At 41.9% G+C, this 22,368-nt stretch overlaps 1 long non-coding RNA gene across 1 annotated transcript; it reads right to left on the bottom strand.

Annotated features, from left to right (window-relative positions):
* Nucleotides 1-8,953: 8,953 nt before the first annotated feature.
* LOC120237393 lies at nucleotides 8,954-16,856 on the bottom strand. Its single transcript, XR_005529936.1, has 3 exons — nucleotides 15,979-16,856; nucleotides 15,165-15,295; nucleotides 8,954-9,283 (listed from the first exon to the last, which is right to left on the bottom strand). It is a non-coding gene; the product is annotated as an uncharacterized LOC120237393 (long non-coding RNA).
* Between the last annotated feature and the right edge of the window lie 5,512 nt (nucleotides 16,857-22,368).

The following is a 22,368-nucleotide window of genomic DNA, read 5'->3' as shown; positions in this document are numbered from 1 at the left end:
AGCCAAAACAGGCAGAGGGGAGCATTAAAAACAGAGGCCCACTGGTAAGAAAGAATGCAACAATTGCAGATGGCAGAGATGATCAGTTAAGTAGAGTATGTGAGGGACTGGTATAAGATGGGGTAGGTAGAGACAGATGATACAGGATCTTGAAAGTCAAGCTAATTGGACTTTATGCTAAAAGCAAAGGGGCCATAGAAAGACTGTGGCAAGGAATTTGCTTTTTCGGGAAAAGCTCTGCTATCAACTGGATTGCGTCTCTCCCCCAAATTCATATTTTGAAGCCCAAACTCCCAATTCGGAGATGAGGCCTTTGGGAGATTATTAGGAATTAAGTTTTTGATCAGGTCATGATGTAATGGGGCCCTTATGATGGGATAAGCGTCCATATAAGAGAAGACACCAGAGAGCTTGCTCTCACTCTCTCTTCCTATCATGTGAGGACACAGCAAGATGGTGGCCTTCCACAAGCCACAGAGAGAGTTCTGACAGAAACCAGCCATGCTGGCATCTCCACCTCTAGCCTCCAGATCTCCGAGAACTATATTTCTGTTGGTTAAGCCATCCAGTCTATGAGATTTTGTTACAGTAGCCTGAGCTAACTTATTTGGGGCCTCTGGTTGCAATGTGAATGAATTCTCAGAAAACAAGTCTGGAACAAAGGAGACTGTTGGAAGCAGGAGGTTGTTGATGTAACTCATATATGAGATGAATGAGGGTAGTAACAGAAAGGTAGTAACAATAGAGGAGAGATGAGTGCAGGTTATGGAGATAAATATAGATTTCTGACTTGAGCAGTGGGTGAATATTGGTGTCAAGGTAGGGAACACAAGAAGTTGGTTTTGAGATGGGGAGGTGAATTCAATTTTGAATTAAATGATAACAATTCATTTAATTTGATCTTTACTGCACTATGTCTGATGACTTCACTTGATTAACAGGTTTCTCTACTAGTCTCTTAGAAAGATGAGTCAATGTTTGGAAAGATTAATAACAACTGTTTTGAACATTCTGGGAAACAGACCTTGTGATAGGCAGAGTAGTGGTCTTCCCAAAGATGTCCATACCCTAATTCTAAGAATCTGTGAGTGTCACCTTACATGATAGAAGAGATTTACAGATGTGATTAAAAGATGCAGGGGAGCACCTGCATGGCTAAGTCACTTGAGCATCCAATTTTTGATTTTGGCTCAGGTCATGATCCTAGGGTCATGGGACCAAGCCCCACATTGTCTTGCAAGCTGAGTATGGAACCTGCTTGAGATTCTCTCTCCCTCCCTCCCTTCCTCCCTTCTTCCCTCCCTCTCTCTCTCTCTCTCTCTCTCTCTCTCTGTCCATCTTCCCTGCTCATGCTCTGTAATACAAAAAATAATAAATAAGTAATAAAAAATAAAAATAGAAGATGGGGAGATTATACTGGATTATCTGGGTGGAACCAATCTAATCACAGAGTCACTAATATGGAGAACTTTCCCTGGCTAGGTTAGAGAGATAAGATGGAAGGAGAAGGGAGGGAAGAGCTGAGCCCTCCATTGCTGGCTTTGAAGATGGAGGAAGGGGGCCACAAGTTAGGGAATGTGATAGCCACTGGAAACTTGGAATGATTCTCAGTGGATAGCCAGCAAAGAAATGGGGACCTCAGTACTACAACCACAAGGAACTAGCTGAATTCTGCCAAAAACCCAATAAACAGCACATTCTTGTCTAAACTCTCCAGAAAGAAACACAGCCTAATGACACTTTGATTAGTCTACTGGGAGATCTGTACTGGACGCCTGACCTGCAGACTGATAAGGTAATATATTTGCGTTAAATTCCTCCATTGGCGAGAATTTGTTAGGGTAGCACAACAAATACTGGCCCTCACCTGTGTGGTTTGTAGGCACATCAGTTGGCATGTAATTAGGAGCTGAAGTCACACTGGTAATTTGAACAAATTTATAAATAATTTATAAAGAATTGTTAACTAGTAAAAGGTGATTAACAAATAAAGAGTAAAAGAGAATTCTAAAGAATATAGAAACAGCAAATGGTAGAGCAGCCAGTACCTCTAGGGATGTGAGAAAGTATCTAAAGAAGAACAGACTTGGCCAGATCGTGCAAGGTGGGAAATTGATTGGGGTTTTATAGTGTGTGACGTAATAACTTTTGTCAAAACAAGGCGAAGATCTTGCAGCAAGCCTTGATGAACAATAATTAGTCCTGACAAGTAAGTCATTTTAGATGTTTTGCATTATAGTCTTTAGGAGTAAAGCATTTCCTGGAATTAATAGCTATGTTAGTTTTCTTTGTTCTCAGTATTGTTTAACATAGTAATAGAAAGTATGCAGGTCCCAGTATTATTTTAATGCAGGTATAGAAAATTATGTTGGTTTAAATTTCCATTACCTTTGCTATTCTTATGGGAGGAAAAGATACCTTCATTGTTGTTCGATTTTTATGTTTCATGAACGAGTTGAAGAGCTTTTCATATATAGTTCTGTGTGAAGTCCTGTGAATTAATCCTTTTACTGATTGGTTGGTAAGAATATGGCATAAAATATATTCTTTATCATTTGAGCTCTGATTTTTCCCAGTTTGTCATTTGTTTTTCACTTTGTTTCCACCTTTTATTTTAATACAGAAATATTAAACCTGTTTATATTGAACTACAAATAGTCTCTTCTCTTTAAGATTTCTGGGTTTCAGGTTATGCTTTAAAATGCCTTTCCCTATGCACCTGATTGTTACCTGTGCCTGCTTCCATGGAGTGAGTGTAAAGGGATGAGAATGCTTACACTGTGGAATTTATACATTTATGTGTTGTTTGAATTTATTATAAAAACTATCCTCTACTATTATGCTTTTTAAAATTTGTTTTTTGGGGGCACTTGGATGGCTCAGTTGGTTAAGTTTCTGACTTCAGCTCAGGTCATGATCTCAGGATTTGTGAGTTTGAGCCCTGCATTGGGCTCTCTGCTCTCAGTGCAGAGCCCGCTTTGGATCCTCTGTCCCACTCCATTGCTCTCTCTCTCTCTCTCTCTCAAAAATAAATAAACATAACAAATATTTTTTTCAAACACAGAAATGCTTTTCCCATTCCAAGATGATAATCTTACAGAGATTTTTATGTTTCTAAAAAAATATGCTTATTTAAGGCAAGAGTTATAGCTAATTTTTCCTCCCAAACAGCTAAGCAATTGCCCCAACTTTGTTAAATATCCCTTTATTTTCTCCCTAATTTGCCATACCACCTTTACAAGATGCTAAATTTCCATACACATTTGGGGTAATTTGTTCACATCCACATTCCTGTATATTTCTATGTCAATACCGTACTTATTTATATATTTTTAAAAATGCTTATTTATTTTTGAGAGAGAGCAAGAACAGGAGAGGAGCAAAGAGAGAGGAAGAGAGAGAATCCCAAGCAGGCTCCACGCTGTCTGCACAGAGCCCGATGTAGGGCTCAATCCCATGAACCGCAAGACCATGACCTGAGCCAAGATCAAGATTTGGATGCTCCACTGACTGAGCCACTGAGGCACCCCCATACTGTTTATCATTGTAAAATGTGAAATACTTTTGGGCCACTTTCACCCTCCCACCTCTATTACTTTTATTTTTCAGAATATCTCTGACTGTATCATGTTTTTTCTTTTTATATTAATATTGGTAATATTTGACCCAAATAACCATGAATCATGTTGGTGCTTTCATTATAGTTGTAAAGACATATAGATTTGGGGAAAACTGGTATCTTTATAATCTTATATCTCTCCATCCTAAAGCAATGTGTATCTTCCTCTACAAAAACAAATTTTCTCTCCTTTAGGCCCCTAAGTAGAATTTTAGAAACTCATAATTTTGTGAATTTATTTTTACTAAGCTACTTTTATTATTTTATTGTTTTATTAGGTCTCTTGGCTTTTCCAATTTTTCTGAGTCTCTACTTTAGGCATGTAATTTATAGACAGCCTAGGGTGTGGTTTCATTTTTTGACTCAATCTGAATTGTTCATTTTCTAAGGATTTTATTTCACTTTCATGTAGTGCTGTTGCAAATGTTTGTTCAGCTTCTGTATTGTAATTTCAAAAAGTCTAAAGTCTGTTTGGGCTGCTGTAATGCAAATACCATAAATCTGGGTGGCTTACACAACATTTATTTCTCACAGTTCTAAGAGGCTGGGAAGTCCAAGATCAAGGTGCTAGCAGATTGGTTGCCTGGTCAGTGACTGCTTCCTGGTTCATAGAGGGCTGTTTTCCAGCTGTGTCCTCACATGGGGGAAAAGAAAGCGGAAGTAAGCTCTGGTTAGGGTTAGGGTTAGGATGAGGGCACTACCCTTATGACTTCACCTAATCCTGTTTACCCCTTAAAGGCCCTACTTCCTAATACTACCACACTGCAGGGATGGGTAAGGTTTTGACATCAATTTTGAGGGGGACACAGATATTCAGTCCCTAACATAGTCTGAGTTTTCTTTTTATGTCTTTTCTTGGTAGTCTGCCTCACCACTGCCATCCAGACAAGTCTGGTGTTTTTGTTTTTGAAAAAAATTTTACCTTTATTTCTCTTCAAATAAAGGTTTTTGTTTAGATTGTTGGAGCTCTGTTCCAGACTGTTAGCACACATAATTATTATTTCTATATTATGTAGAAGGATTTTTAGAAGGTGCCAAAATTGAGTGACAAGTTGGTCTAACATTTCAAAGTCCTATTGATCTTTTTATACTGAATAGTGCTCTTACATTTTGAGCACCTACTATGGACCAGGCATTGCACATGCTATCTCATTTAATCTGTAGATTATTTCTAGGAGATGAGTATTGCATTTCCTATTTTCATGTGAAGAAATCAAGTCTCAAAAGGCCTAGGAAATGCCAACTTCAAACAGTAGGGCATTTGAACCATAGTCTTTCTACTTTCTGCTCTTCCCTTTCTTCACATCCCTTCTACATCTTTAGGGAAGAAATGCAAGCTGGTTATCATCTGTATGTTTTTGTTGATGAATCCAAGGAAAGGGTTGGAAGTGAGACTTCTCTAAGTAGAGTTTACTTTTGACTTTTGAACTATGTAAATGTTTTTTTTTCTCTGAAGACTAAAATCAGCAGGAAAGAGAAAGCTAACCCTAAAATTGAAAATAACTTGAAATTAATAACTTAACTCTTTATCAAATTGGTTACATAACCATACAGAGAAAAGAATTATTTCTAGTGATTCTGGAACATGTTCTTCTGGTATACATTCTTGTTGAGGTATATTCTAAAGAAAAAAGAATTGCAAATAATTTCAAACTTCACTCAATAGTTTTATTAGTAGGAGTCATATTTATATAATTTTATATATTAGGAAAGGGCAAATAAGAATGTTAATGTTAGGATCCAAACTTTTCATTGTGAGAGAAAGGAGATACATATAAAAAATTAAAGTAAAAATCCTGTGTTAAATTTGATATATTAAGACAAACTCAAGGTTTAGATTCTTTTACTTTCTCTGTTCACTGAAAAGACCTAAAAGCAACAATTTCCCAGTAGCAATGTTAACTGGGATCTATCCTTCATTCTTGTTTTTGCTGCCAGTTTTGGCAAAGCCTCATCACATGGGTGGGAAAGGACTAGGTGCCCCAGGCTAAGACGGTTTCCAGGTAAGGAAATAAGTCCATGCTTACAGCAGTTGGGGATTTTAAAGTTGTTTGCCAGGGGTGAGGTCTGTCCCAGTCCGCTTCATCATCATTTTGTAAAGGCTACATTGCTCACTAATGCTTTATGTGAAAGTGGACACTTTTGGGTAAACATAAAAGCATAAATCCTATGTCTGGATTAATGCTGGCTAGGAATATGGAATTGAGAATAGGAAATATTGAGAATTTAAATCCCTGGGAGTTAGTAAAAACTCCTGGAAGAACTTCACATTTTTTCCAAAGGCTATATAATTGGCAGTTGGTAGGATCAAAGCTGAGGTGACCAAGGGGGACAACCCAGCTTATATCTGGGTTGTAGGAGGCATAAGTATATCTGTGATATGAAGAAAGGATGGAATTAGAAAAATACTAAGGCCCAAAGAAGGCCGGAAGGATCTAGAAGGCCCAAGGAGGAGTGAAGGTTTCTACTCTTTTGTGTAAAGGGATTGTGGGTTCACCTTCCTCTTTAAGGACCCTCTCCCATGTCAAAAAACATTGTCACTGTTCCATAGCTCCATGGTGGGGACCTAGAACTCTAGTCCACAATGCATTTTCTCAGCACTCAGTTGTTTGAGGCTTCTGTGCACTTCAGATAAACTGTTTTCAGAGGCTTTCTCGGTGAGCATTGGGACACTAGTTCCATTTTAGATTTTCTCTGAGTTATGGGGTTCTTTTTTCTATTCCTCTACTATTTACAGAGGAATCAAATTTTACCAACACTTCGGAAAAACGTATACATCAGTTTGGCAAAGGAACCTTAGGACCGCCCCCGGCAGAGAGGAACTTTCTCCTCTTCCTCCTTTCCTACACCCAATTATGTTGATACAGAGAGCCACCTGAAATGGAAACTCTCGGGAAAGACTAGAATGTCCTCAAGGGGCACAGGGTAGGGGTAGGAATGGGAACTGGGGTTTATATTTGGAGCTCACAGTCCCTTTATCTGGGTGTGGTAGAGGGCTCCTGTAGAACCCTGTTAACAGCGAGTCATCTGCCACAGACTGGATGACTTAGAGAATTTGGAGTGTCTGTAGGAGGACAGAGTCCCTCAACTCTACTCATTGTCATGATTCCAACTCCGGTATCGCTGGGCCAGGACCTCCCTTTGTGTTAGGGCTGATATGGAAACCAGTGCTCCTTGCCTTTGAAAGCCTCGAATCAGATGCTGGAGCCCAAGCTCTGTCATCAGAGGCAAGTCCTATGTGGACGACCAACCATAAGCTTTCTCTTCTGGGCAATTTGTGTCCTTTATCTGAAGAGGATAGGGACTGAAAAATAGTTGAGCATGACATACAGAAAACCCTTCTCGAAACTTTTGCAGAAGGAAAAGTGGACAATATTCTATCCACTTTAACGTGACTAACAGAGAGCTCATTAATTTAGAAAATCAGATTATCCTTGAATAATGAATACTGAATGTCTGCAGCTAACCTAGAGAGAAGAGCATGAACATTTGGTTCTAGTCACTCCCCGTAGTCTCTTAAGATCAGTGCAGAGTCAAAAAGAGGAACAAAGATCTAGCACTAAAAGGCAAAGTTTTGTCTAGTCAACCTTGATCTCATCTGTCCATGAGGACATAGGTCCACAGTCTCTGAGGATGGCAGTTCCCAGAGCAAGTCCCTACTATAAAACAGAACTCTTAGAGGTGAGGCCCACATCAAGGATTCTCTGTTCTGCCATGGGTCTGGCCCGCTGGAGGGCACTTGAGATATACTGGAAACACTATGGATTTGGGAGACAGAACCCCCAGGTCCTGATTTTGCAGTCAAATGCTCTACCACCCAGGTCCTGATTTTGGACAAGCTGCCTGACTTCCCCAAGGTTCAGATTCTCCCTCTGAGGTATCATCTGGTCTTCATACCTCACAGGGTTGTTGTGAGGATCCCATGAGACGATGTCTGTGAAAGGCCTTCCTGTTATCGTCATGGGCTATTTTATCTTGCATATTAATCTTGTTGCTTTCAGAGTCTTAGGCTCCCGAGAGTCTGCCCCAAAGGATGGTTCCACTCAGCCTCCTAAAATACCACTTTGCTCCTCTCCTCGCCGCAAGTAACCCAAGCTCTTAGATTCTCAGATTGGAGAGGATGACTGAAAGAACCTGATGGAGCACAGGGCGAGCTTTTCTGGTGACCAGGAGGTGAATCTCTCTCTGCTCTTCCTGTATCCCTCTTCTTAGGATGCAGTGACAGGGCCCAGTGCAGCCTGGGATTGATATTGGCTCAGAAACCTACAGGGAAGGGAATGTGAAAGGCAGGCTTGGTGCGAGGAATGAAGGAAGCACTCTGTGGTCTAGGATGTGGGGGAGCATAGCATGTTTCCTGATGTGCCGGGCCCCTGTCCCAGCTCTCTGACTTTAGCTTATTCCTCTTGTCTTCCGCAGCCACTTGGATAAGCCCTCTGTTACAGGCAGCTTGAGGCAAGTGTTTTGTCAAGATCCCCTCTGTGAGTTGTGTGATAATAGTGGCCATGGAAGCTGATGTCCTGCTGTTTGGGGAGACTGTGGAAGATGCTGTTGCCTTAGAGCCCCACAGCTCCCACCATTCCTCTGAGGGGTCAGCTCAGTCTCTACCTTCAACCTCTCACTGACCCTCAGAAGACCTGTAACTGTCCCCTCTCTCAACCCCTATACCTCTGGTTTCCACCTTCTCCCTGGATTCTACACAGGCCCAGGTTCCAGACCATCTGCAGACTCCATAGCACTGCCTTCCAGATTCTCTGTGGACTCTCCAGAGGCATATTTCCCTCTGTTGCCTCTTTCCCTGAGTACCTTTTGGAGCCTATCTCCTCTCAGTGAACTCTTACCATCTCTTTTCCCCTTATTGTGTCTTATTGTCTCAAAACACCTACTTGTCACTTATTTTACCACTACCACTGGCTTTCCTTTTGTGAAAATTTCGGTGGAAAAGCTAATTTTCACAAAAGGTTTCTGAGCATTGTTTTGTTTAGGAACCCAGTCTTTCTTTCTATGTATGACTTGATGGGGGTTTTAGGATTCTAACACTATTGTCCATCCCCAGATCCCTTCTTGGTTGAGTCTTATCACCTAGAAAATTGTTTGATTAATTCCATGATACTTATAGCAAAGGAAGTCAGATGGCATCCGAAGGAAAGTAGGTACAAACCCAACAGACAGTGTAATTAATTGCATGTTGTAGCCTGGCCCTGGACTCGTACCGAGGAGTGACTAAGGTGAAAAACAAACAAAACAGTATTAAAGATAAAGGCCTTGGAGGTATCATGGTTAACAGACAAGAAGTGTTAACAACTTAAACCTTAACTTTGCAGAGGGGAAAGAACAAAGGAAAAGAGCAAAAGCACATGCAGATTAAAGCACCGCAATGGGTGGCTCTGGTGGATCTTGACAGAAGGTGACACTTCCTGTGGTTAGCAGTGTGGTCTCAGTAGTCTTAGGTGGAAGGTGCCACTTCCTGCTGTTCTCTGTTCTGGAATGATTCCTCAGATTTCTCTGTGTGAGGTCTCAGGACAGCCTCCCAGGGATTTCGTGTGGCTGATGCCTTTTGACTTGGGAGGCACGGGTTTACTGTTGTGTTAGCTGTTAACATTACCTGGTGAGGCCTTCTCACTGAGGATTGACTGCATTCTTTCTTTGATGTCTGACATAGTAACTCTAAAAAGTAAGGAAATTTGTGTTATTATTCAAGAGAATGACAAAGGACAGAGAGTTAACAGAATATTTTGGTGATTCAAAAGAAAACTCTTATCTAGGCACAAAATAACTTAGATCATTTTATGGAAAGAAAACACTAATTTTATTCTTTTTGTGTATTGTCTATGTTACAATTTGTAGGAAGAGATTTGGAAACCTTTTTCTGTGAATAAATCAATGTGGAATATATCCTTGAAATTGTCTTTTTGTCATTTATAGAATTAAAGTTTATTAATGTACCTCTGCATGTATATGTAGACATACATAAATATGTATTTATAATAAAGTTAATTTTAATCTTAAAATATAATTTATCTAAGGGGTACCTGGCTGGCTCAGTCAGTAGAGCGTGTGACTCTTGATCTTGGGGTTGTGAGTTTGAGCACCACGTTGCGTGTGAAAAAAATCTTTAAACATTTACACATTCTATTAATCTACAGTCCTTATATAATGCATATGAATAAGGATAACTTAAAACTATTATATATGTGTTTTTAAAAAAAATTAATGTTTATTTTTGAGAGAGAGAGACAGAGCACGAGTGGGGGAGGGGCAGAGAGAGAGACAGAATCTGAAACAGGCTCCAGGCTCTGAGGTGTCAGCACAGAGCCCAATGCAGGGCTTGAACTTGGGAATGGTGAGATCTTGACCTAGGCTGAAGTTGGATGGTTAATCGACTGAGCCCCCCAGGTGCCCCAAAAGTATTATAGATATTACATACATTAGAAAGCTTAGAAACTGTTCAGGTATCCAAATGTTTTATATCAAGTAACTCAACATTTTCTGAAGTCTTAACATTTTAGTTGTGTATATGGAAATAACAATTTTAATTAAAACATTAAATCCTTATGATTCATAGTATTATAAAGATTTTACAAGATCACAACCCTTTAAAAGACATCTGTCCTATGATTTTACTTAAACACAATTTTATATTTTGTAATCTTAAAAAGTTTGCTTCAACAATGATTCTTTTCTTGTCCCATAAAACCAACATACAAAATTTAGAAGGTTAAATCTTGAAGCTTTAATCTTAGTTTTATATTAATTAGAATACTGTCTTAGCATTAATCTTACATAATAAAACAAGGGTAATAACTTTATATAATAAAACCAAGGCAAGGGCGCCTGTGTGGCTCAGTCAATTAAGCTTCCCCTCTTGATTTTGGCTGAGGTCATGATCTCAGAGTTGTGAGACTGAGCTGGGAGTTGGGCTCTGTGCTGAGCTTAGAGCCTGCTTGGGATTCTCTCTCTCCCTCTCTGTCTGCCCTTCCCCTGCTCATTATCTCTCTCTCTCTCTCAAAATAAACATTTAAAAAAAAAAACACAAGGCAATATAGACATAGATTGTCTCTAATCAATATGATGAACTCATTCTAATTTATCCAAAACTTATTTATGAGAAAATTACAGGATACTTTGAAAAATACACTTTATTAACTTTGTATTCATGAAACAAAATTTAAGCAATCTTAAAGTCATAATTAAAAGCTCTTAATATTGAAGCTAACATCTCTCATAACTATAGTAATGAAGGCTACTATTTAAATATATTTGTCTACATTTTACAATGCAAATTACTGACATTTTTACTTTCTTTATTCTTAGACATTTTTGACTAATATGCAAAATAATGACGATTTTTTTTTTTTCTGAGCAATTGATCTTAAAAAGTTCCCAAGTGAGGGAAAAACAGAGGGACAGACCAACAACAAAGAGGGGTCTGGGTGGCTCAGTTGGTTAAAGGTCCAGCTTCTGCTCAGGTCTCCATCTTGTGGTTAGTGAGTTAGAGCCTGCATTGGGCTCCTCGATGGCAGTGTGGAACCTGCTTGGGATTCTCGTCCTCTCTCTCTCTGCCCCTCACCTGCTTTCTCTCTCTGTCTCTCTCTCAGATAAATAAATAAACTTTAAAAAAGAAGAGGTAGCTTTAGACAAATATGAAATTATCAGTGTAAAAGATCTTTTCTCTGTCAGGAGAAGGGAGAAAGTTTAGATTTAGGAAAACCTGTTTCATATAGACATAGACCCAAAGAGAAAGTCATTATAGGTTTAAACAGTAACTCAAGCCCTTGACAGTTTTGTCAAGCCATACAATTAGAAGCCATTGTTTATTAATCCCTACAGAATGAAACAGAGGGGAAATCTACATTAATCACAGTGATTTCTCTCTTTTAGATTAGTTATACAATCTCCTCCTGAGAGTTTCTGTTCCTTTTTTGCCTTAGGCATTTCTCAAATGGATATTCCTGTTCATGTCAAAGTTCCCCAAGTGGCCACTATAATTCTAATTTATCCTCAGTGAAGTTATGCCAGGTGCTAGCACAGGCTTATTAGCAGACAAGCCCATGAGAGATTTTTTGACTGTTGATCAGAGGTAAAATATCACTTGTGTTTTAAGTCCCCGGCCCTAAGGTTAGGCTGCTTCTACTTGCTGACCTGGGAAATCAGCAGCCACATGGCTCACAGAATGTGTGGAAAGATATTTCCCAAGGCTAATTACTCATACTCAGAGAAGACTGGAGAAAGTTCCTGTAGACAAACCAAAGATGGTGGCAAACATAAGGCAGAAGATGGTGTTGAAAGTCAAACTTCACTAGGGGACACTCAGGTCTGATTAGAAACCAAAAATTCTAGCATACAAATATTAAACTGGTTGTATCTTTGGTCCTCTGATATCAGAATCTAAATGCAGTGTAAAAGCACACAATCAAAGACAAAGAGACCTTCAATGTCTTGAGATTTCAAGGAGTCTCAGATATGCACACTATTACTGAGTTACGGAGACCAGTGCTTAGTCGGGAGGGTATTGACCGAGCATCAAGAAAACCTCCAAGTGTCCTATTCAGGACACCAGGAACAAAGCTGTAGTTGACAAAATCAGGTTGATTGGCTCATTGCAATGAGGGTGGTCACACACCAGAGGAACCATGGCATGTGCAACCAAGAAAGAGAAAAGTTATGATACAGTTTTGAGGAGGGGTAGCATTTAGGTGAAATTTATTTTTTAAAATGTTTGTTTATTTTTTAGAGAGAGAGAGAGAATATGAGTGGGGAGGGGCAGAGAGAGAAGAAGGCACAGAATCCAAAGCAGACTTCAGTGCCTGATGTGTGGCCCAGACTCACAGACTGTGAGACCATGACCTGAGCCAAAGTCGGATGCTTAGCGGCCATCCAGGTGCCCCTGAAATTGATATGAATTAGTATTTTGATAAGTTAGAGCAAAGAAGGGCTGTATGTAAAAGGGGCAACATCAGGTCTGGATGGTGAAATGGGACACAAGGTCTCCTTTTCTTAGAAGCTACAAATTAAGATAGATGTAGAATGGTATACCCCGAATGCCAATCTTAAATCTGTAGGTGGGTTGGATATCAAAGTAGCTGCTCTGTGTCAAAGTGAATTAGATCCTGTAGGCAACAGCAGGGTATTTTGTTCTTACTGAAATCATTTCAAAAGTAAAGTTTCTGATAAACTATGATTTTAGAAAGCAAGATTTCTTATAACAGAGTAATAGTCATGCTGAGTATCATGAGTACACTTTACAGCTGCAGTGTTTCCTTGGGAGAAATAGAATTTTCTGCTAACTTTGCAGCTGACTTTGTCTGTGTTCTGTGTCTGTTTTCCCAGCTTGATGAATGGCATGGTGGATTTTCAGTGTCCCAGACCAAACTAATTTTCACTTTCTCAACATGTAACTCAGTTTCTTGTTTTCTAGCTTGTAGAACTTGCCAGAAGGAAGCTGTGGTGGCATGGGACTTTTTCTGAAAGTGATTCGTCTCTTCCCTTCTTTTCTGTTTCCCCATTTCCTAGGATGGGCTATGCAATTTTGGAGCCCTGTGCTGCTCATGGTTGTTCCTGAAGAAGGAACCCACAGGGAACAGAATGAGAAAGCAAGCCTTGGTGTGAGGTTCATAAGAGGTGTACAGGTTTCTCCACTATCCAAAACTAGTGTGTTCCTATGAAAACTTTCATAAGCCAACGGAAAAAAAATAGCACAAAGCAAAGAAACATTACCATTAATTTCTATGGAAAAATTTTTTTGAATATCCCCCACCCCCCCACTTTGCCCCCATCAACAAACAAACAAACTGCTTAGGCTTTTCTGATACCTTAGGGCACATCTTGCTAAGGGAGGCAGGATAAATCGAGATAGAGCACAGACGCTTACAGACAAGTTCAGAGCTCTGGTGGCTGGATGCTAAGATGCTGAGTGTAGGTCCCGGGGAAGGAGCTTGGCGGGGCACTCTCACTGCCCCTGCTGCTGCTTGGGGTGCGGCTGCCTCTCTAAAGCCTCACTGTGACACAAATGCTGGATGCTATTTTCACTCTTCACCTTTTTATGGTAAAAGTAAAAATGATCTTTGGAATTCTTTCAGGTAGTGAAAACAGGTAGTAATGTAGGTCTTCCGTAAATGCAAAGTGGTGTCACAGGCACTTTGGAAAAGTGGGGGCAAGTACCTATATCACGGGTGTAGGATTTCTAATGGGCAGGGGCAGTATGCCTTGGGGGCCCTTACCTTCTCCAGACCCTCTCGGTCCTATTCTGTGGAAATAACTACTGGTTCTGGACCTGAGCAAGGAGGGTTGGGGAGGCATCCGTGTGGAGGGTGACCTTCTCTTGTTAGCAGGCCGGTGAAGGATGCTGCTGTCAGTGTCCCCTGTGTTCCTTCAGTGCCTCTGCCTGAGTCCTCTTTAACTCTTTTAGCAGACCTTTCAGAAAAACCATTACCAGCCCTTTAGGCTGAGCCCGTTCACTTTTTTTTGTTTAAACATTTAAAAAATTTTTATTATTTTTTTTGAGAGATAGAGAATCAGAGTGTGAGCAGGGGTGGGGCAGAGAGGAGACACAGAATCCGAAGCAGGCTCCAGGATCTGAGCTGTCAGCAGAGCCTGACATGGGACTCAAACCCACAAGCGGTGAGATCATGACCTGAACCGAAGTCAGATGCCTAACCGACTGAGCCATCCAGGCACCCCTGAGCCCATTCACTTCTGACGTCTTTGTCAGCCTCGCTTCCCAGGACCCTGCAGAGTCCCGTCAACCCTTGGATGTCCCTAGCTCGTGTCTGACTCCGCTTCCACAGAGCCTGTTTCCTTCTCTCTCTGTTCTGCCCTTCACAGTGGGCCCCACTCCCTCATCCCTGCTTTCCCCCTGTTACTGACGCTACAGGCTCTCCCATATTCTCACTCCTCTCTTTTACCACTCTGATGATGGCTTTATCTCTTCTGCCTGGGAATCCTTCTTGCCTTGGTCTTGCCTGATCTTTCACTATCCTTCCTTGGTCCCCACAACCAGCTTCCTCATCCCCCCCCCCCCCCCCCCCGCAAGGTCCCTCTGCTTCCATTCACTCCCAGGCCCCCTTATTCAGCCTCATCACTGGGCACCAGATCCCTTTTTGCTTCTGGAGCTACAGTCGTAACAGATCATCTTCTACTCCCATCATTTGCCCTTTCTCCTCTCCTCTGGAACACACTCAGATATTAGATCCTCTTAAACAACCAGATCCCACCTCTTCATATGATGCTATCCTCTTTGTGAGGACCTCGGCTTCTCATTTCTCACCAATACCTAATTCATTCACCCCATGAATACCACTGATTCACTTGGCTGTCAGCCGCCTCCAGCAGATGTCTCTACCCCACCATTGCCGGACTCGACTCTAACAGTGTTTGTTTTGGGCTTGATTTCAGGCTTAGTGAACACTGTCCCAGAGAGCGCTTCTTCAGAAAAAGCCCCTTCTCTCTGGCCTCTTCTGTTGCAACAACTCAAGCACTGACTGCTCAAAACACTTGCCCATTTCAACCTTCTGGTGGCAGGTGTCTGCTGAGGACTTGTTTCTCCTACCTTCTCGTACTGTGATGTCCAGCAGGAGACATCTCTCTTTGCCCATCAGGTTGTATCTCTGGGGAGATCCTCTAGCCAGATATGTGGATGCAGGTAGACATGCTTTCCTCAGCTCTACTATCCAGAAACCCCTGGAGGTACAAGTCACAGAGTGCAGATTTCCAGATTTGGGAGTAGAAAAAAGAGGGGATCATTTCTTAAAAAATTTTTTAAAATGTTTATTTATTTTTGAGAGAGAGACAGAGCATGAGCAGGGGAGGGGCAGAGAGAGGGAGACACAGGATCTGAAGCAGGCTCCAGGCACCACGCTATCAGCACAGATGGGCTCAAACTCAGGAGCTCTGAGATTATGACCAGAGCCGAAGTAGGACACTTAACCGACGGACACACCCAGGTGCCCCTTTCTTGAAGAGGGGATCATTTCTAAAACAGAGGGCATATTACCAACTCCATTGTTCTGTGATTCCCTTAGCATCACTTGCTGTCCCACAGCCCTCTTTGACTCTTCTGGATATATGAAGGTGAACTAGACAAATTGCACAGTCTGTAGGAGCTTACAAATCCCCAAACCTTCAGAGACTCTGCAGCAGAAATGTAGCTAGCTCTTCGGAGGTCCATACTCTGTACAGCAAGTCGCTGCTTGCTACCCTCCTGTCCTTTGACTGTTGTCCCTCACCACTTTCTCTTTCTCTTATTCAATCTCTAATGCCCTCCTCCTGCAATCCAAATTCAGATAACCAATCCCTAGACCCTTTCCCCACCTTAAAGTCTAGCCCCAGCCCTTGGGGGAAAGTTCTAGAGAGGAAGAACTTACCAAAGCGGGAGGGGACCTTCTCTAAGTTGAGTTTCCACTTTAGAAATATGATGATGGAGATCAATTTAGGAATGAATTGGAATTCTTTCAAGGATTAAACAGTTGAGGGAGATAGTCAAGGTCAAAGCATCCCCAGCTCTGGAGACGCATGGGTCAGTAGAAGCCCTGTGGCCATAAGCTTCAGGCCCCAAGGAAAAAGCGGAAAAAGAATGTAGCCCCAAACGCTGAGAGGGCCTTGGGAGATCCAAAGCATACATGCATCAATGAAGGGAGGTAAGACTGGGGACATACCAATCCGAGCAGTGACTCTCCCAGCCCAGGGACTTAGGTCTAATGAACAAGACCCGTAGTTTTTGACCCGGTACAAAGTACAAAACATCACTTGGGAACAAAGGAGGGGATGTTTGTTTCGTGGCTTTGTCCTAGGACACAAGTTAAGGGCAAGTAGATCGCTTCCAAAAACTCCATCACCTGTGCATTGTCCACATCCAAGTTGAAACCAGAGGAGTTTGGGTAAAGTATCATAGTCATTGCTCCAAGCATTTGGGACACATCAGCGAGAAAAACAAAACTCCCTGTCCTTGTCGAGTTTACATCATCGGTCCTTCGAGTCAGCTTCCTCTCAAACGGCTCAAAACTCTGTTAAACCTCCTTCTTTTCCCTCAAGCTTCTGCCCCTCCCACCTCCTCAACACATTTACTGTGTCCTGAAAGGTACCAGGAGCCTTTCGTTATCAGATCTTCTAAACGGTTGCATCCCACCCTCCTTCCCTCACTGCTGTGTGAAGGGGTCCTTCCGCGACGCCTTCCTGGACTCTCCCAAGGAGGGACGGGTGCCCTCACTTTCGTCATCACAACTCTTGTTACACTGTGTTGCAATTTTCGGCGACCGTCCAGCTTCTCCGAGCTTCCTTGAGGGGCCTTCGCTCTCCCTCACTGCTGGCCTGGGGTGTCACACCAAGTTAACGGTCAATAACCGCGTGAGGAAATTAACGAGGGCGATTGGAGGAAGTCGCTGGGGGGCGGGGCTGCGGCCCGGGGCGGGGCCACGTCGGGGGCGGGCCCGCATTTGGGCGGGGCCACGTTAGGGCCGGCTGCAGTCTGGAGCAGGGCCTGCTTGGGACGCGCTTTACGCTTTCAGGTGGTGGTCGGCCCAGCTTCTCCTCAGGACGTTGACTCGGGAAGGAAGAGCTGGGGCTTCCCCCTCACAGACGGGGTGACGATGGGGCCTTTCCCCCTGCCTGCGCGGCTTCACCAGCAGTCCTTCACCTCAGCCCGCAGGGCATCACAGTGGGGCGGCACCGGCCCGGGTCCGCCTCCGAAGGCCCGGAGAGGCCTCAAGAGGCCCTGAGCACCAGCCTCCCTCCCTGTGGGAGCTCGGCGCAGGTTACCTTCATCATCCTCGCCGACCGCTGCCCGTCGAGGCCGCACCCCGCCCTGGCTGCCCGGCAGGCCCTGGGCCCGGGTCCCCCGGGTCGTGGAGCGCTACGCACACCTGCCTAGTGAGGCCGCCGCGGGAGTGGAAGAAGTGGAAGGGGCCGGGGAGCCTCTGGTCAGCGCCGGGTTCGGGCTGGCGGGAGGCTGTGCTGCAGCTGCCGCGGGGGCTGGGCCAGGCCCGCGGCTCACGCTCCCCCACGATCAGTCTCCCCCGAGGGCGCCCGGCCCCGCTGGGAACTGTTTTCTGGGAAGCTGCCGGGAAGGCCCGGAAGGCCAGGCGACGGCTCCTGAGAGCGCCCAGGTCAAGGCCGTCAGCGCAGCGTGAGCGTCGCGGCACGAGGTGACCCCTGAGGGGCAGACAGCGAAGCCCGTGCAGACTCCGCCACTCCGCGGCCGCCGGCACAGCGCGGACCTGCCTTCGCGACTCAGGTACGCTTCTGGTACAGCCTTGCTTCGGTGGCGGGGTCTCCGAGTGTGATGGTCGTCGCCAGAGGTGGAAATGCTGCGTTTCTTCTTTTGGACAGGCTTTCTTGTGTGAGCGTCTCTAGCAAGCTGGCAAAAAACAGACGACCCGGTAGTGGTAGTACTCCTAGGCTCCACCCCAAACATTGAACGCTAACACTTCGGTGTATTTCTTTCCAGACTTTGCTATGCGTGTTTTTAGTGTTTAGTATACATAAATTATTTGTGAAAGGTGGGGAAGCACTTAACATTTTATCATAAGCAACTTCGGCATTATTATATACTCTTCGTAAACACCATTTTTTATATGTTCCATATTAGCTTAGCCATTCTGTTTCTTCTTTGATATTCGGAACTGTCTTACTACAAAAAACATCACAGAGTTTTCTCCGAATTTAAGATGATTTTCTTTCTTCTTTTTTTTTAATGTTTGTTTATTTTTGAGGGGGGGAGAGAGAGAGAGAGAGAGACAGAGACAGAGAGAGAGAGAGAGAGAGAGAGAGAGAGAGAATCTGAAGCAGGCTCCAGGCTCTGAGCTGTCAGCACGGAGTCCAGTGTAGGTATTGAGCTCATGAACTCTGGGATCATGACCTGAGCCCAAGTCGGTCACTCAGCCGGATTGAGCCACGCAGGTGCCCTGTGAATTTCAGATGATTTTCTAATCCAGGGTTCTATCCTTGAGTCATTTCTCTTCTTTTCTTATGGTCTCCTTAGGTGAGATATCCACCCATCGTAAATTATTTCAAGGCTGACTTTTCCCTTTTGCTTCAAATTTATCCATCCCCATGTTTGCTAAACATTCCCAATCTTGGTTCCCACAGATACTCCAAACCTAAAATCTGTAAATTTACCTTCTCATCTTCCTCTGCCATCACCCCTCTTGCTTTCCTAGCCCCAGTATCAGTTGGTAACACCTGGTCACCAAGCCAGAAACAGGTGTGAGCCTTTCTTTCTATGCGCCTCCTCCTTCACTCTTCCCATGATTTGTCACCAATATTTAGCAACAGTCTGCTAAATATTTCTCAGATTTTAATCTCCTCTCAGTTCCTACTCCCCCCCAGTAGTTCAGGCCCTCATCATCTCTCACCAAACTATATAATAGCCTTTTAGCTAATCTGTTTTGAACTAATCCTCTGTTTGCTGAGGGTTCTTTTGTTACTCTCTCCTCTGCATTTTTTTATTCTAGTAATAAATGCCTGTTTTGTTCAGTGCCTCCACATCTTTACTCATTATGATTTTTCTATTTAGAGTGCCTTAGGCAGATAAAGACTAGAATTCTCACCGTTTACTACAGTAGATCATGAGCTTTATTTTTTTTTCAAGGAATTTGTCTATTTCATCCAAGTTGTTGAATTTATTGTCATAGTTCATTTTTTCTTTTAATTTCCTTATTTTTCTGGTAATGTTCCTTATTTCATTTTTGATATTGGTAATTGCATCTTTTGTGATCAGTTCTGACTAGAGGTTTATTGTCTTTTTTTTTTTTTTTGCAGAGAAACAGCTTTTGGTTTCTTTGATTTTATTTTCTGTGTTTTATTTGATTTCTGCTCATATTTTTATTTTGTTCTTCCTTGTTTGCTTCCTTCTCTTTCCTTTTCTAGTTTCTTAAGATAATACTTGTTAGATCATTAATTTGAGACCATTCTTCCCTTCTTAATATAATTTTTTAAATTTATAGTAACACAGAAGATGAAGTTCAAAGCTGGATTATTTAGACTTTTCCCTTGTTATCTCCTCTTAGTTCAGAATGCTTGCATCTCCTAAAAGCCAGCCTTCTTTTAGATCTGTAGTTGGGCTCAATGCATTCTAGCCGCAGTATAATCTTCTTTGTAGTGTTAACCTTTGTTTTTGGAAAATTGGCTTAGTCTGCTTACCATGGTCACTCTGCCTCCTGTCCTAGCACAGTGGCTTCCCCTGGACACACGAAAATCCTTGTTTCTTGTACTGTGTTATTTTGTTGGCATCTGCCACACTTCTTAGAGAAGGTCTGGTGGGTTTTAGGAATGTTCACTTTAATGTTTGCATGGCTGCTTTCATTATACACTTTTAAATGTTACGAATTTCACTGTATATACCGACTTACCTGTATTCCATACATTTTGATATGTTGTTTTCATTTTCACTTTAAATTATTGTTTAAGTTTCATTTTTAAAGTTTATTTATTTATTTTTGAGAGAGAGAGTGAGTGCAAGAATGTGAGCATGCTAGCCGGCGTGAGTTAGAGAGAAAGCAAGAGCGAGAATCTCAAGCAGGCTCCATGCTGTTAGCACGAAGTCCGTCACAGAGCTTGAGCCCACGAACTGTGAGATCGTGACCTGAGCTGAAATCAAGAGTCAGACACTGAACTGACTGAGCCACCCAGGCGCCCTTATTTTTTTAATTTCTTATTTGGCTTTTTCTTTGAGTTATTTAGAAGTATGTATTTAATTTTCAAATATGGGGACTTTTCCAAATATCTTTCTATTTTGATTTCTCATTTAATTCTATTACGGTGAGAAGATGCTTTGTATAATTTCAGTATTTGAACTTAGGTTTGTTTTATGAACAGAGTATGTTCTATCTTGGTTACTGTTTCATGTGTACTTAGAAAGAATATGTATTCTGTTTGTTGGATAGAGTTCTCAGTACATATTAGGTCAAGTTAATTTATAGTGTTTTTCATGTCTTCTGCTTCTTTAATTTTCTTCTCACTCCCTTTATCACTGAGGGAGGATTGCTCAAGTGTCCTGCTTTAGCGGTGGAGTGGTCTTTGGCCCCTCTGGGCCCCGGCAGGTTTTGCTTCATGGAAACAGAAGCTCCACGATTTAGACACAATATTTAGGATTCTTATGTCTTGCTGGTGAATTGTATCCTTTATTATTATGTAGTGACACTCTCTATCTGTGGTGATACTTCTGTTCTGAAGTCCATTGTGTCTGATCTTCACAAAGGCACCCCAGCTTTCTTGGGATTAGTGTTTGCATGGTATATCTTTTTGCCTCTTTTAGATTTTTAACCGAGTTATGCCTTCATCTTGCAGGTAAGTTTCTTGTACACAGTGTATCATGGTATCCTGCTTTCTTATCCAATCTTTACAATCTCTGTCTTTTAATTGGAGTGAGTAGAGCATTAAACATTGCTGTTCTCGATATGGTTATATTTATTTATTTAAAATTTTTTTAAGGTTTTTTAAACGTTTATAATTTTGAGAGAGACGAGAGTGGGGGAGGGGTGGAGAGAGGGAGTGAGAGAGAATCCCAAGCAGGCTCTGCACTCGGAGCTCCACATGGGGCTCTAACTCAAGATGGTGAGATCATGACCTGAGCCACAATCAAGAGTTGACACTTAACTGATGGAGCCACCCAGGTGCCCCGTTATGGTTATATTAAGATCTATCTTTTCAACTGTTTACTTTTTGTTCCATTTGTTCTTTGTTCCTTTCCCCACCTTCTCCAACTTGCTTTTGGATTATTTATGATTCTGTTTTCACTTAACTCTTGTTAAACCTCTTTTTATAATTTTTTTGTAGTGCATGTCACAGATTTAAAATATTCATCTTTAATTTACACGCTTTAAAATAGCCATCTTCAAAAAAAACAGTCATCTTCAAATAATATTATACCACTTCAGGTATGGTGTAAGAACTTGACAGTAAGATATTTTTCCTTTCCCCCATCCTTTGTGCTATTTTCATATACTTAGGGGCTTTATTATTTCAAATTAATTTTAATTTAAGCAATATAAGTAATTTAATATAAGATTATTTTGAGTGAAAATATTAAAACATTTCACAATCCAAAGTCCCCTTGACCATCCCTTCCTTGGAGGTAAACAGTGTTATCAGTTTGTTATAGATTGTTCTAACCTTTTCTATGCCTATACTGTGTGTGTGTGTGTGTGTGTGTGTAAAATATGTATATATATATACACATATGTAATGTATACACACATCTATAAAAATACACATATATAAATATGTATACATATGTAAAAAATATTAAAAAACCCTATACATACCTTTAGAATATGTATAGTTTTTTTTTTTTTACATAAAAGATATCATACTGTCCATACCAGTCTGTGACTTCTTTTTCTTTTATTCAACAGCATATCTTTTCTGTCTACCCATATTAGTACCCATAGCTCTGCCTCATTCTTTTTTTTTTTTTAAATTTTGTTTCCTTTTATTATTATTTTTTTATTTTTATTTTTTTTACAAATAGTTTATTGTCAAATTAGTTTCCACATAACACTCAGTGCTCATCCCCAAAGTGCCCTCCTCCATGCCCATCCCCCCTCCCCCCCACATCCATCAGTCCTCAGTTTTTGTCAGCATTCAAGAGTCTCTCATGGTTTGCCTCTCTCCCTTTCCCCCACCATTTCCGCCCTTCTTCTCCCCCTTGTTCCTCCGTCAAGTTCCTCCTAGTCCTCCTATACGTGCAAACATATGATATTTGTCCTTCTCTGCCTGACTTAGTTCGCTCAGCATAACACCTTCAAGGTCCATCCATG

Source organism: Hyaena hyaena, unplaced genomic scaffold (assembly GCF_003009895.1).
Source record: "Hyaena hyaena isolate Hyena2069 unplaced genomic scaffold, ASM300989v1 scaffold_6, whole genome shotgun sequence".
Lineage (NCBI taxonomy): Eukaryota > Metazoa > Chordata > Mammalia > Carnivora > Hyaenidae > Hyaena > Hyaena hyaena.
This window is presented reverse-complemented; position numbering and strand designations above follow the sequence as displayed.